Here is a 16,142-nt window from a genome sequence, read left to right on the forward strand (position 1 = left end):
ATCCCCACCCCGATTCACTCCTAAACCCATCACACTTTGGTGCCCACACTCTTCTAGCTCTGGGTTATGATATATGCCCTGCTGGGCCTCCTGGTTTGAACTCCTGATAGACCTGAGTCTCAGCCCTCTGTTCAAGGCAAGAGCACTGCATCTTGAATAGTCCTGGCATCTTGCTTCAGAGGCAGTCCTTAGAACACCAAGAATTTCATATTTTATTATGTTTTTAAATTTAAAACCTTTTATACAGTTTTTAAAGGTTACGCTCTGTTCACAGCTATTACAAAATATTGGCTGTTTGGACAGATTACGTCTATGTCCAAATCCTTTCTTTTAAAAAATTGTTTTAAATTTTTTATACAATTTTTAAAGGTTACTTCCTATTCACAGTTATTGCAAAATACTGGCTATATATCCCACGTTGTACAATACATCCCTGAGCCTATCTTACACCCTATAGTGTGTATCAGCTACTACTCCACCCTTATATTGCCCCTCCGCTCCCCCTACTGGTAACCACTAGCTTGTTCTCTGGACCTGTGAGTCTGCTTCTTGTTATATTCACTAGTTTGTTGTATAGTGATATTATACAGTATTTGTCTTTCTCTGTGTGACTTATTTCTCTTAGCATAATGCCCTCCAAGTTCATCCATGTTGCTGCAGATGGCAATGTTTCATTCTTTTTTACAACTATATAAAGTATATATTTAATACTATATAATATATGCCATTGTATATATGAATCACATCTTCTTTATCCATTCATCTGTTTTTTCTTTTTTGATTAAATGAATTTGTTTATTTACTTGGCTACACTGGATCTTACTTGAGGCATGTGGGATCTAGTTCCCTGACCAGGGATGGAACCCGGGTCCTCTGCATTGGAAGCTCAGAATCTTAGCCGCTGGACCACCTGGGAAATCCCCCATTCATCTGTTGATGGATACTTACATTGCTTCCATATCTTGGCAAGTGAAATGATACTGCTATTATTTATTTATTTCTACTCCCCATCAAGAGAAGAGGTAAGACATATGTAAAAGAGACAGCTAGTGGAAAGTTTCTGTGTAACACAGGAAGCTCAACCTGGTGTTCTGTGACAAACTAGAGGGGTGAGATGGGAGTGGGGGGTGGGAGGAAGGTTTGAGAAGGAGTGGATATATGTATACTTATGGCTGATTCATGTTGTTATACAGCAGAAACCAACACAACATTCTAAAGCAATTATCCTCCAATTTAAAAAAATTTAAAAGTTGGAAAGAAAAAAGAGAAGAGGTAAGGGATATAATCTAGACCTGCACCCTTATAAATTCAGAAATGAAGTTGATACTTGCAAATCACCTTTCAGACAATGGAGCATGGTGATGAGGCGATCACCTTTGTCATCAAACGAACTTTGATGCAATTCCCAACTCTGTCAGTTGCTAGCTGGGAGACCTTGGGCCAAGCTTCTTATACCCTCTGTGTCTCTTCTCCTCACTTCTGGATGGCAATTGTAATTACACCTACCTTGTAGAACTATTAGGAAAAATAAGAAAACGTGTGTCGAGTGCTGAGTGCAGCATATGGCTTGTAGGAAAATATTTCATAAGGATGAGCTCTTATTACAACTTTTTATTGGTGTAAGTTGATGTTAGTACTTATATCTGTCTTAATTTTCATACCTGTAAAATTTGAACGCACAAATCTGGTAAGACTAAGGGATTTACTGCAGAATTATCTAGCGAATAATTTTTTCCAAAGAGATCAGATCAGAAACATTTACTGAAGATGGCATGAGAACTACAGGGAGAAACATTGTCTAGGAGCTACTGAAAGGCACGGTCACTAAGTGAGGGTGAACATTCCTAGATGTTAGGAGATAAACCAAAAGATAGGAGAGTGTGATGAAATGTGTGCCTCAGTAATTAGTGACAGATAAGATGTTCTCTGTGATGCAAATACAAACACAGACTGTGGAAAAACAGCCAGTGGAAAAGCTGTAGGAACTAAAATTAGAAGATAGTAACAGGAGGACCACCAGATGAGGAATCTACTGTTTGATGAATTTCACAAAACTGTAACCCTCATTTTAAAGTAAGTAGAGATATTCCTAGAAGAGATTGCAGGGTCCATGAATAGGTATAGGGGTCAGATAAAATGGCTGAAGTATAGACTGAAATTAAAAGACATTGAGGTGAAACTGACACATATGTTCCACACATGGAGGCTGGAGGGTGGCTGGGCTGAGGTGCAAGTCTAGTCCAGGGTGATTCTGCACAGCCCTAGAGCACCTGACCTGTGGCTGGTGGGCACTGAGGTGCTATGAGTATAAAGCAAGCACAGCTCTCAAAGGTGGCATAAAAAAATGTAAAATATATCAGCAATGTAAAAAAATATTAGTTGCATGTTAAAATAGTAACAGTTTAGACATAAATGTTGGGCAAAATAGAAGATTGTGTTCAGTCGCCAAGTCATGTCTGATTCTTAACAGCCCTACGGATTGCAGCAGGCCAGGTTTCCCTGTCTCTCACCGTCTCCCGGAGCTTGCCCACGTTCATGTCTGTTAAATCAGTGATTCCATCCAACCATTTCATCCTTTGTGCCCTCTTCTCCTTCTTCCTTCAATCTTTCTCTGCATCAGGGTCTTTTCCAGTGAATCAGCTATTTGCATCAGGTGGCCGAAGTTTTTGAATGTTGAGTTTTAAGCCAGCTTTTTCACTCTTCTCTTTCACTTTCATCAAGAGGCTCTTCAGTTCATCTTAGCTTTCTGCCATAAGAGTGGTGTCATCTGCACATCTGAGGTTATTGATATTTCTCCCGGAAATCTTGATTCCAGCTTGTGCTTCATTCAGCCTGGCATTTCACTTGATGTACTCTGCATATAAGTTAAATAAGCAGGATGACCATATACAGCCTTGACGTACTCCTTTCCCAATTTGGAACCAGTCCATTGTTCCATGTCCAATTCTAACTGTTGCTTCTTGACCTGCATACAGATTTCTCAGGAGGCAGGTAAGATTGTCTGGTATTCCCATCTCTTTAAGAATTTTCCACAGTTTGTTGTGATCCACACAGTCAAAAGCTTTGGCATAGTCAAATAAAGTCAATAAAGCAGAAGTAGATATTTGAAACTCGACATTGAAAAAACTAAGATCATGGCGTCCGGTACCATCACTTCATGGCAAATAGATGGGGAAACAATGGAAACCATGACAGTCTTTTTTTTCTTGGGTTCCAAAATCACTGCAGATGGTGACTGCAGCCATGAAATTAAAAGACGCTTGCTCCTTGGAAGAAAAGCTATGACCAACCTAGACACCATATTAAAAAACAGAGGTATTACTTTGTCGACAAAGGTCTGTCTAGTTAAAGCTGTGGTTTTTTCCAGTAGTCAGATATGGATATGAGAGTTGGACCATAAAGAAAGCTGAGTGCCAAAGAATTGATGCTTTTGAACTGTGGTATTGGAGAAGACTCTTGAGAGTCCCTTGGACTGCAAGGAAATCAAACTAGTCAATCCTAAAGGAAATAAGTCCTGAATATTCATTGGAGGGACTGATGCTGAAGTTGAAGCTCCAATACTTTGGCCACCTGATGCAAAGAACTGGCTCATTAGAAAAGACCCTGATGCTGGGAAAGATTGAAAGCAGGAGAAGAAGGGGACGACAGAGGATGAGATGGTTGGATGGCATCACTGACTCAATGGACATGATTGTGAGCAAGCTCTGGGTGTTAGTGATGGACAGGGAGGCCTGGTGTGCTGTAGTTCATGGGGTTGCAAAGAGTCAGACACAACTGAGTGACTGAACTGAACTGGCCAAAGTGTTGGAGCTTCAGCTTCAGCATCAGTCCTTCCAATGAATTTTCAGGGTTAATTTCATTTAAGATTGACTGCTTTGATCCCTTGCTGTCCAGGGACTGACTCTCAAGAGTCTTCTCTAGCACCACAGTTTGAAAGCATCAGTTCTGTGGCACTCAGCCTTCTTTATGGTCTAATTCACATATAGAGGATATGAAAATTATTTTGACTGTTTTTTCTGTTTTAATGTGACTTCTAGAAAATGTAAAATTATATATATGGCTTGCATTTGTGACTTGCTTTATACTTCTATGGGACTGTGCTGGTTGGTTCAGCCCCACACTCCCCTGTCCCAGTCAGATCTAACTGGTATTAACCATGACCTTGGACAAGTTATTTAATCCATGGAAGCTCCATTTTCCTCATTAGTGAGAAAGTGGTTATAGGAGTTAAAGAGGGTAATTAAAAAGCATTAGTAGAGTGCCTTGCCTAGAGTAGGTAGTCAACGAATGTAAGCTGTTTTTTTGTTTGTTGTTAGTTAAACCCATAGAACTGAAAATTTACTGTAGGTCAGTGGCACCTTGTCTTAAAGGCAGTACTATGGGACACTGTCACAGTCTATCAAGTGGGAGAGGAAAATGTACCCGCCGTTTAGAGCAGCGGCTCTCAGGCGCTAATGCCTGACAGGGGTGCTACCGGCATCTAGAGGGTATAGGACAGGGGTGCTGTTAAACATCCTACAACATACAGAATAGCCGCCGCCCCCCAAAACACATGCACAGCAAATTATCAGGTCAGAACATCAATAGGGCCCAAGGTGAGAAACCCTAAATTAGAGACTTTTGGTTGCTTGCAACTTACACTGATTGATGGTCAGTTTCTAGCGTAAGTATGATGTGAAGAGAAACTACAAATGCCATCAGTTGCATGCCTCCCAGCCAGCAGCAGCATCGTCATCCAGGAAGTTATTAGAAATGCAGATTCTCAGGCTCCATTTCAGTCCCACTGAATCAGAATCCCTGGAGGTGGAACCCAAAAATCTATGGTTTAACAAGCCCTCCAGCAGATGGTAATATACTATAAAGGCTGAGAAGCCTGCTCAGCTGACATTTTCCTGGTTACCATTTCCTGCACATCCCAAGCCCGAGCAGCAGGTGGCAGCAAAGCCTATAAGGATGTTGTAATTCCTGCAAGAAGCTTGTGCTTTTGCCAAATCAGTTGGTAACAGAGTTGGACACCAGAGTGTTTTCACACTAGATCACAGTTAATAATGCCAGCTTTATAATTTTAGGGAAGTCATAGGGGAAATGGTTCATAGTCATCCTAAGGTCCCTTCTTGGTCACATAGTGTTTCCAGGACTTTGAAATTGTCCAGTTCTAACATCTGTTACAAAGGCATCTTCTCCAACAGAGAATTTAGCGAGTAATCCGGTTTGGACTATTCTAAAATACTTCTCACCCTGTAAAATCCCAAAGCCAAGAGAATAAATAATTTCTGCTGTCCTCAGGCAACTTTGTGCCAAGTAGTCAACTCATTACCCATCTGAATGGACCCTTGGCCCTTCCTCATGGACCAGATCTAGTGAATGATAAGCATCTCAAGTTTCCAGGGGTAAAAGTGAGATTTCAGTTCAGGTAATTTTCCATTTGTGCCACAAGGAGACACCCTCCACACTGTCGTACGCATTCATGGTCTGGATGAAGGCAGGAAGGTTGAGTGACCTAGGCAGGGAAGAATGGAGCCGGGAGCAGTTACTCTTCTTCCATCAAGTAGCTGAATGATGTGGCTTCAGAGTTAGACTTCAGTCCTGGACTCTGGGCTTCCCTAGTGACTCAGACAGTAAAGAATCTGCCTGCAATGCTGGAGACCTGAGTTTGATCCCTGAGTTGGGAAAATGCCCTGGAGAAGGGAATGGCTACCCACTCCAGTACTCTTGGCTGGAGAATTCCATGAACAGAGGAGCCGAGCAGGCTACAGTTCATGGGGTCGCAAAGAGTCAGATGAGACTTAGCGACTAACACCACACAACCTTGGACTCTAGAGCTAGGTTTCTCAAAAGTGTAATCCCTGGTCCAACTACCTGGGAAGTAGTTGGAAAAGCAAATTCTTGGCTCCATCTCAGATAGCTGTATCCAATGCCCTGGAGGCGAGGCAGCCATTTCTTTTAATGAACAGCTCCCACTCTCCCCCAAGATGATTGCTCTGCAGGCTCTAGCTTGAGCACCACTGTTCTCCAGTCCAAAGCATCTCCCTGGCTACTGTCTGGGAGGCAAAACCACCTTGCTATCTGATCTCATCACACTTTTGCCAGGAAGTGAAATCTAAGAGCCCACCTTCTTGATGCCCAACATCTTCTTCAGGTCACTTACCTGAGAATACCTGAGGATACTGAGGTCTGTCACTCTGCATTAACCTGCGGAATCTCTGGCTCTGGGAGATAGAAAGGAGTGCTAAGTTGGACATCTGTCCTCATGGAGCTTCCACTCTTCCTGTAGAAGATAGGATTGCCATAGAAAACCAAAGACCGAGGGAGTCCCGAAGGGTGTGGTTCTGGCTACAGGGGGAAACAGCATGGAAGTTCCCCTTATGCCAAATTCCCTTCCTGACCTTGGACTTCCATTCTTTCCCAATGCTGCTGCAGCCCCTCCCTTTCTCCTTCTGGTGCAACTGACCCCCCTGGGTTAGCCCTGATTTTCTCTTCCTTTTCCCCTAACCTCTCACAGCTCTTGTCTTATTTCTCCCACCCTGTTCTGGTTTTGTTTAAAATCACAAAAGTTCAGGGCTAGGTCCAGCAAGGATGGGGACCCCAGGGGGGCAGGGGGAAAGGAGAGAACAGAGTGGACAAAGGCAGATTTCCTTGTGGGGTAAAGCCCGAGAACCCCTGACTGCACTGGAATCGTGGCTGCTCCTGTCCATCATGCCACGCAAGTCTGGGGGGTGGAAAGCACCCCAGGCTGCAGAGTGTGGAGAAGTGGCTGTACCTGAGCTTAGCTTTGGCAGGTGAGCAGGAGGGAGGGAGGGGCCATGCCAGCCCCATAGCAGGGAGAAGCTAAGGTGTGACGGGGGTCATGAGAAGTGAGACTGGGTGGGTCTCCAGATTGAGAAGATGACAAAGCTTGACTTCGATGATGGAGGTGCTAGAGAGCTATACTAGATTTTTGAACAGAGGAGAACTGTGTATAATAATAAACTATATTGAATTGAGAAGGCATCACATATGACAGGGGTTGCAAACTCAAATACTTATAATGTGAAGTAGGCCAAGTAAGAAGCAGTGGGCATGGGAGGTTCTGGGGAAGCTAGAGAGCTGATGTCTGCCAAAATGAGCAGTTAGTATACAAATCCAGACAATTACTGCCATGGAGAGATAGAAGTCCATAGCAGTCAACTCTTCTAACTTCTCAAGAGAAGTCAGAACTCTGGATTTTTTCCTTAATATGAAGTTTCTTCATTACTAAATATGGCTAATTAAAAATTTAAAAATCTGGACCTCTGATTGGTCAGTTCTCACATGCATTTTTTGTCTGACTTGGGGGTTTGTACCGTAGTCTCAAAATACTATACTGTTTATTCCTCCCTCAGTCTTTTATTATCAAATACGTACATTATGAACAAAAAATAAATACAACATTCATCTATAAGTGGGACTACCTCATTGATCCTCCCACAACCCTGTAAGATGAGTTAGTTCCACTTATGGATGGGACTCGGCATCAGAGAGATATAGTCATTGACTCTGCATCACATAGTTACCAAGTTGGGAGCCAGGATTCAAATTCAAGTGGTCAGATTCCTTAGTCATGCATTTATCCTATGTGTTATGGCCCTTCCTGTATAGTTCTGTTAGCATATTTTTGTCCTGTTTTTCTCTCTTCTAAGCATGTGATATTCATGAGGTTATATTTACCATCTTGTATTAAAATACCATTTCTGCTTTTTCTTTTGCTCATACTCTTGGTATATAAAGCATGTGAGTCAGTTCTGGTCAGTTTGACAGACATTTATTGGAAACCAATCATGTACCATGTAGGGAGGTGGACACCAGTCCAACTTCATGAAGTCATTTTAATAGGGGATTCTGAAAAATAGAAGTGCCACCTGTCATGGGATATCATGTTGGGATAAAGGCATCTCCAGTATGCAGCGAGATCACACTGTGGAGTTGTGAATATGGGGAAGGGATGGGTCAGGAGTGTCTTCCTGGGGTAAAGGTTGTGGGGCTGAATGTCAGAGAACTCTGAACAATACCAGGGTTCAAGAGATCAACCAGTGGGAGAGCCGCAGGGTGGAGGGAAGATCAGGAGAGTGGTGACAAAGCATCAGGAGGAGTGAGGAGAATCTACCTGGGAGGGCTAGTAGATAGAAAGGAGGGCCAGTGTCAGAGTGTGTAAGGTGGATAGGCTGAGGGGACACCGCGTAAGAATAAAGATTTGTAGTATGAATAGATCAGTGAATCCATGGCAAGGCACAAAGAGGACATTGCCTCAGCTCAGCTGGGCACACAGGAAGGGCTGACTGCCTGGGAGTCTGTTCTGTATCTCCTTTTTTTAAAAAAAAAAAAATTGTATTTACTTATATATTTATTTGACCGTGCCGGATTTCAGTTGCGGCACTCGGAATCTTCGATCTTTGTGGAATCTTTAGTTGCGACGTGTGGGGTTTAGTTCCCTGACCAGGCCCAGGCCCCCTGCAGTGGGAGTTCAGTCTAAGCCACTGGACCACCCGGGAAGTCCCTGCTCTATCTCTTATTGTTTGTGGCATCTTAGGCAGGCAGCTTCACCTCTTTGATCCTCAATTTCCTCATCTGTAAAATGGGATCTCTCACTCATATGGTTTGATGAGAATTGTATGAGATGGACGTGCCAACCCTAGACCAGTGCCTGGCTCAGGGCAATCACTTAGACAGTGTGAGTTGTGATTATCATAGTAGGCGCTTGGTAAATGTTTGTTGAATGAATGAGAGAAAACAATGGCTTAAGCAGCCCCAGTGATACCCACTAGAGGTATCAGGAGATCAGGAGAGGAGCTAAGCTTAAGGCTAGCCCCATGATTCCATTGTTTTTGACTGGAAAATGGGAGTTACATTCATCTGAATGAGACTTCAGCTTTATCATAAACTATAAATGAAGCCATCTGGTCCCCCTGAGAAGCTTCCCGCTTGGACAGGCAAGTCTAACCACAAGTTCTGCAGTTGAATTAGCCATAATTGGGTGCTGAGGGTGCTGATTTTCCCCAGTGCACTTGTCTGCCTGCAGGCGAATCTAGCATTCCTGAAGGTGACATCATTCCCTCCAGGTGTGGCTAGCCCCTCCACAGAGCATGTTCTCCCGGGCAGTTGCAGCAACCTGGCACCCGGCATGGAAGAGCCCAACTAGTGCTCATATGCAGCTGTTCAAGATGTGTGCCAGCCTCACTGACTCTGGATGATGGGCGGATACAGCTATTGCCGCTACCTCCCTTGCTCCTGAAGACAGTGGAGCGGCCGGTCTCCCAGTCAGGTGGGTGACCCTAAGTGGCCACTTTCACCCCAGGGATTCCACGAGACCCAGGAAAAGAGAGAAAAGCTCTGTAAAATGGTTATACTCATACTTTCCATTTCTGTAGTCATTTTTGTTAAAGATCTCAATGACTGGGGCACATCGGAGTTTTTCTTCAGAGATTCTATGCTGACAAGCACTGTACCATGATTTTCAGGTGGTGTTGGATGCCCCTGGAGGAAGGAATCTCAAAAGTGAAAGTCCGTCTGCTTTTTTCTGAATGAAGTACTTCCTGTGGCAGTGGATCCTCAACTTAGAGTGAGCTGGATTCCTCTGTGGAGAAGAACACACATAGCACCATAAGTTCTGGTAGGTGAGTAGCCAGACCCAGACACTGGGCTCATTGACCAGGTCCTTAGGGGCTGTTTCTCACAGTGTGGTCCATAGGCTCCCTACATTGTCTCCTGGGTACTTGTTGAAAAATACAGGCTCCTTGTTCCCACCCCAGACTCACTAAATAGACTGGGTATGATGACTTCCTGTTTAACAGGTGACTTTGACCACAGATCTCTCAGCAATTTGAACACATTTACATTAAAAACTGCTGCGTAAAAGATGCTAATATACCAGGACACTCAGGAAGCCACTGCTTTACAACAGTTAAGTTTGAATTTCTGTCCCATAGACCCTAATTTTTTTCCTGACTCAACTAGACTTCCCTCAGCAACTGAGGGGAAGTGTTGATCAACAGAGCACAAAGAAGCAGAGAAAGAAAAGTGATACAATCTGAGGCCACATTGAGTCTAAGGCCAAGAAATTATGATGGAGAAACCCCACAGCTCACCTGGCCTGTGACAAAGCTTTGAGGGGGGTGGCGAAGGGGAGTGTTTGAGAACCTTCAGAAAACTGTCCACATCACCTGTTTTATTTTTTAAAAATAAGAAGTAGTCTTTTATTTTATTTTACTTTATTTTTATTTTTTAATTTTATCGGAATATAGTTGATTTACAGTGTTGTGTTAGCTTCAGGTGTATAGCAAAGTGATTCAGTATACATATATTCATTCCTTTTTAGATTTTTTCCTCATATAGGTTACCACAGAACACTCAGTAGAGTTCCTTGTGCTATACAGTAGATCCCTATTGGTTATCTGTCTCATATAAAGTAGAGTTTGTGCATTCATCCCAAGTTCCTGATTTATCCCTCACCCCCTCACTTCCCCTTTGATAACTATAAGGTTGTTTTCAATATCTGTTAAATCTGTTTCTGTTTGTAAATAAGCTCATTTGAATCATTTAAAAAAACTGGATTCCACACATGAGTGACACGTTTGTCTTCTCTGATTTCACTTACCATGGCAAACTCTAGGTTCATCCATGTTGCTACAAATGGCATTTTTCTTTCTTTTTAATGACTGAGTAACATTCCATTGTATACATGTACCACATCATCTTTATCCGTTCCTGTCAGTGGACATTGGATTGCTTCCATGTCTTGGCTATTGTAAACAGTGCTGCTATGAATATTGGGGTACATGTATCTTTGCAGATTATAGCTTTCTCTGGTTATATGCCCAGGAGTAGGATTGCTAGATCATATGGTATCCCTATTTTTAGTTTTTAGTTTCTTTTCTTAAAAATTTTTTTAATTTTTATTAGTTGGAGGCTAATTACTTCACAACATTGCAGTGGGTTTTGTCATACATTGACATGTATCAGCCATGGAGTTACATGTATTCCCCATCCCGGTCCCCCCCCCACCACCTCCCTCTCCACCCGACTCCTCTGGGTCTTCCCAGTGCACCAGGCCCGAGCACATGTCTCATGTATCCCACCTGGGCTGGTGATCTGTTTCACTATAGATAATATACATGCTGTTCTCTCAAAACATCCCACCCTCGCCTTCTCCCACAGAGTCCAAACGTCTGTTCTGTACATCTGTATCTCTTTTTCTGTTTTGCATATAGGGTTATCACTACCATTTTTCTAAATTCCATATATATGTGTTAGTATGCTGTAATGTTCTTTATCTTTCTGGCTTACTTCACTCTGTATAATGGGCTCCAGTTTCATCCATCTCATTAGAACTGATTCAAATGAATTCTTTTTAACGGCTGAGTAATATTCCATGGTGTATATGTACCACAGCTTCCTTATCCATTCATCTGCTGATGGGCATCTAGGTTGATTCCATGTCCTGGCTATTATAAACAGTGCTGCGATGAACATTGGGGTGCACGTGTCTCTTTCAGATCTGGTTTCCTCAGTGTGTATGCCCAGAAGTGATATTGCTGGGTCATATGGCAGTTCTATTTCCAGTTTTTTAAGGACTCTCCACACTGTTTTCCATAGTGGCTGTACTAGTTTGCATTCCCACCAACAGTGTAAGAGGGTTCCCTTTTCTCCACACTCTCTCCAGCATTTATTGCTTGTAGACTTATGGATAGCAGCCATCCTGACTGGCGTGTAATGGTACCTCATTGTGGTTTTGATTTGCATTTCTCTGATAATGAGTGATGTGGAGCATCTTTTCATGTGTTTGTTAGCCATCTGTATGTCTTCTTTGGAGAAATGTCTGTTTAGTTCTTTGTCCCATTTTTTGATTGGGTCATTTATTTTTCTGGAATTGAGCTTCAGGAGTTGCTTGTATATTTTTGAGATTAATCCTTTGTCTGTTGCTTCATTTGCTATTATTTTCTCCCAATCTGAGGGCTGTCTTTTCACCTTACTTATAGTTTCCTTTGTTGTGCAAAAGCTTTTAAGTTTCATTAGGTCCCACTTGTTTATTTTTGCTTTTATTTCCAATATTCTGGGAGGTGGGTCATAGAGGATCCTGCTGTGATTCATGTCGGAGAGTGTTCTGCCTATGTTCTCCTCTAGGAGTTTTACAGCTTCTGATCTTACATTTAGATCTTTAATCCATTTTGAGTTTATTTTTGTGTATGGTGTTAGAAAGTGTTCTAGTTTCATTCTTTTACAAGTGGTTGACCAGTTTTCCCAGCACCACTTGTTAAAGAGGTTGTCTTTTTTCCATTGTATATCCTTGCCTCCTTTATCAAAGATAAGCTGTCCATAGGTTCGTGGATTTATCTCTGGGCTTTCTATTCTGTTCCGTTGATCTATATTTCTGTATTTGTGCCAGTACCATACTGTCTTGATGACTGTGGCTTTGTAGTAGAGTCTGAAGTCAGGCAGGTTGATTCCTCCAGTTCCATTCTTCTTTCTCAAGATTACTTTGGCTATTCGAGGTTTTTTGTATTTCCATACAAATTGTGAAATTATTTGTTCTAGTTCTGTGAAAAATACCATTGGTAGCTTGATAGGGATTGCATTGAATCTATAGATTGCTTTGGGTAGAATAGCCATTTTGACAATATTGATTCTTCCAATCCATGAACACGGTATGTTTCTCCATCTGTTTGTGTCCTCTTTGATTTCTTGCATCAACGTTTTATAGTTTTCTATGTATAGGTCTTTTGTTTCTTTAGGTAGATGTACTCCTAAGTATTTTATTCTTTTTGTTGCAATGGTGAATGGTATTGTTTCCTTAATTTCTCTTTCTGTTTTTTCATTGTTAGTGTATAGGATTGTAAGGGATTTCTGTGTGTTAATTTTATATCCTGCAACTTTACTATATTCATTGATTAGCTCTAGTAATTTTCTGGAAGAGTCTTTAGGGTTTTCTATGTAGAGGATCATGTCATCTGCAAACAGCGAGAGTTTCACTTTTTCTTTTCCTATCTGGATTCCTTTTACTTCTTTTTCTGCTCTGATTGCTGTGGCCAAAACTTCCAAGACTATGTTGAATAGTAGTGGTGAGAGTGGGCACCCTTGTCTTGTTCCTGATTTCAGGGGAAATGCTTTCAATTTTTCACCATTGAGGGTAATGCTTGCGGTGGGTTTGTCATATATAGCTTTTATTATGTTGAGGTATGTTCCTTCTATTCCTGCTTTCTGGAGAGTTTTAATCATAAATGAGTGTTGAATTTTGTCAAAGACTTTCTCTGCATCTATTGAGATAATCATATGGTTTTTATCTTTCAATTTGTTAATGTGGTGTATTACATTAATTGACTTGCGGATATTAAAGAATCCTTGAATTCCTGGGATAAAGCCCACTTGGTCATGGTGTATGATTTTTTTAATATGTTGTTGGATTCTGTTTGCTAGAATTTTGTTAAGGATTTTTGCATCTATGTTCATCAGTGATATTGGCCTGTAGTTTTCTTTTTTTGTGGCATCTTTGTCTGGTTTTGGAATTAGGGTGATGGTGGCCTCATAGAATGAGTTTGGAAGTTTACCTTCTTCTGCAATTTCCTGGAAGAGTTTGAGTAAGATAGGTGTTAGCTCTTCTCTAAATTTTTGGTAGAATTCAGCTGTGAAGCCATCAGGTCCTGGGCTTTTGTTTGCTGGAAGATTTCTGATTACAGTTTCGATTTCCTTGCTTGTGATGGTTCTGTTAAGATCTTCTATTTCTTCCTGGTTCAGTTTTGGAAAGTTATACTTTTCTAAGAATTTGTCCATTTCATCCAAGTTGTCCATTTTATTGGCATAGAGCTGCTGGTATTAGTCTCTTATGATCCTTTGTATTTCAGCGTTGTCTGTTGTGATCTCTCCATTTTCATTTCTAATTTTGTTAATTTGGTTCTTCTCTCTTTGTTTCTTAATGAGTCTTGCTAATGATTTGTCAATTTTGTTTATTTTTTCAAAAAACCAGCTTTTAGCTTTGTTGATTTTTACTATGGTCTCTTTAGTTTCTTTTGCATTTATTTCTGCCCTAATTTTTAAGATTTCTTTCCTTCTACTAACCCTGGGGTTCTTCATTTCTTCCTTCTCTAATTGCTCTAGGTGTAGAGTTAGGTTATTTATTTGGCTTTTTTCTTGTTTCTTGAGGTAAGCCTGTAATGCTATGAACCTTCCCCGTAGCACTGCTTTTACAGTGTCCCATAGGTTTTGGGTTGTTGTATTTTCATTTTCATTCATTTCTATGCATATTTTGATGTCTTTTTTGATTTCTTCTATGACTTGTTGGTTATTCAGAAGCGTGTTATTTAGCCTCCATATGTTTGAATTTTTAACAATTTTTTTCGTGTAGTTGAGATCTACTCTTACTGCACTGTGGTCAGAAAAGATGACTGGAATGATTTCAATTTTTTTGAATTTTCCAAGACCAGATTTGTGGCCCAGGATGTGGTCTATTCTGGAAAAGGTTCCGTGTGCACTTGAGACAAAGGTGAAGTTGATTGTTTTGGGGTGAAATGTCCTATAGATATCAATTAGGTCTAGCTGGTCCATTGTGTCATTTAAGGTTTGTGTTTCCTTGTTAATTTTCTGTTTAGTTGATCTATCCATAGTTGTGAGTAGGGTATTAAACTCTCCCACTATTATTGTGTTACTATTAATTTCCTCTTTCATACTCGTTAGCATTTGACATACATATTGTGGTGCTCCTATGTTGGGTGCATATATATTTATAATTGTTATATCCTCTTCTTGGATTGATCCCTTGATCATTATGTAGTGTCCTTCTTTGTCTCTTTTCACATCCTTTATTTGAAAGTCTATTTTATCTGATATGAGTATTGCGACTCCTGCTTTCTTTTGTTCTCCGTTTGCGTGAAATATTTTTTTCCAGGCCTTCACTTTTAGTCTGTATGTGTCTCTGGTTTTGAGGTGGGTCTCTTGTAGACAGCATATATAAGGGTCTTGTTTTTGTATCCATTCCGCCAATCTTTGTCTTTTGGTTGGGGCATTCAACCCGTTTACATTTAAGGTAATTACTGATAGGTGTGGTCCCGTTGCCATTTACTTTGTTGTTTTGGGTTCACGTTTATACAACCTTTCTGCATTTCCTGTCTAGAGAAAATCCTTTAGCATTTGTTGAAGAGCTAGTTTGGTGGTGCTGAATTCTCTCAGCTTTTGCTTGTCTGTAAAGCTTTTGAATTGTCCTTCATATCTGAATGAGATCCTTGCTGGGTACAGTAATCTAGGTTGTAGGTTATTCTCTTTCATTACCTTAAGTATGTCCTGCCATTCTCTTCTGGCCTGGAGGGTTTCTATTGATAGATCAGCTGTTATCCTTATGGGAATCCCTTTGTGTGTTATTTGTTGTTTCTCCCCTACTGCTTTTAATATTTGTTCTTTGTGTTTGATCTTTGTTAATTTGATTAATATATGTCTTGGGGTGTTTCGCCTTGGGTTTATCCTGTTTGGGACTCTCTGGGTTTCTTGGACTTGGGTGGCTATTTCCTTCCCCATTTTAGGGAAGTTTTCAGCTATTATCTCCTCAAGTATTTTCTCATGGCCTTTCTTTTTGTCTTCTTCTTCTGGGACTACTGTGATTCGAATGTTGGGGTATTTCACATTGTGCCAGAGGTCCCTGAGGTTGTCCTCATCTCTTTTGGTTCTTTTTTCTTTTTTCCTCTCTGCTTCATTTATTTCCACCATTTTATCTTCTACCTCACTTATCCTATCTTCTGTCTCTGTTATTCTACTCTTGGTTCCCTCCAGAGTGTTTTTTATCTCATTTATTGCATTATTCATTTTTAATTGACTCTTTTTTATTTCTTCTAGGTCTTTATTAAACATTTCTTGCACCTTTTCAATCTTTGTCTCCAGGCTATTTATCTGTAACTCCATTTTATTTTCAAGATTTTGGATCGTTTTTATTATCATTATTCTAAATTCTTTTTCAGGTAGATTCCCTATCTCCTCCTCTGTTGTTTGACTTGGTGGGCATTTTTCATGTTCCTTTACCTGTTGGGTATTTCTCTGCCTTTTCATCTTGTTTAGATTGCTGTGTCTGGAGTGGGCTTTCTGTATTCTGGAGGTCTGTGATTCCTTTTTATTGTGGAGGTTTTACCCAGTGGTTGGGGTTGGACGATTGG

The 16,142-nt window shown here is 41.0% G+C and overlaps 1 protein-coding gene across 4 annotated transcripts in view; it reads left to right on the forward strand.

The window, feature by feature from the left end:
• The window catches only part of ARHGAP26 (Rho GTPase activating protein 26), a 663,940-nt gene that overhangs the window by 137,721 nt on the left and 510,077 nt on the right, over positions 1 to 16,142 (forward strand). For all 4 annotated transcript variants that reach the window (XM_065918816.1, XM_065918817.1, XM_065918815.1 and 1 more), the window contains one exon: positions 9,474 to 9,625. The gene's annotated coding sequence lies outside the window, so the exon portion shown is untranslated. The remainder of the gene's footprint in view (positions 1 to 9,473; positions 9,626 to 16,142) is intronic.

This window comes from Muntiacus reevesi, chromosome 1 (genome assembly GCF_963930625.1).
Source record: "Muntiacus reevesi chromosome 1, mMunRee1.1, whole genome shotgun sequence".
In the NCBI taxonomy this organism is placed as follows: Eukaryota; Metazoa; Chordata; class Mammalia; order Artiodactyla; family Cervidae; genus Muntiacus; species Muntiacus reevesi.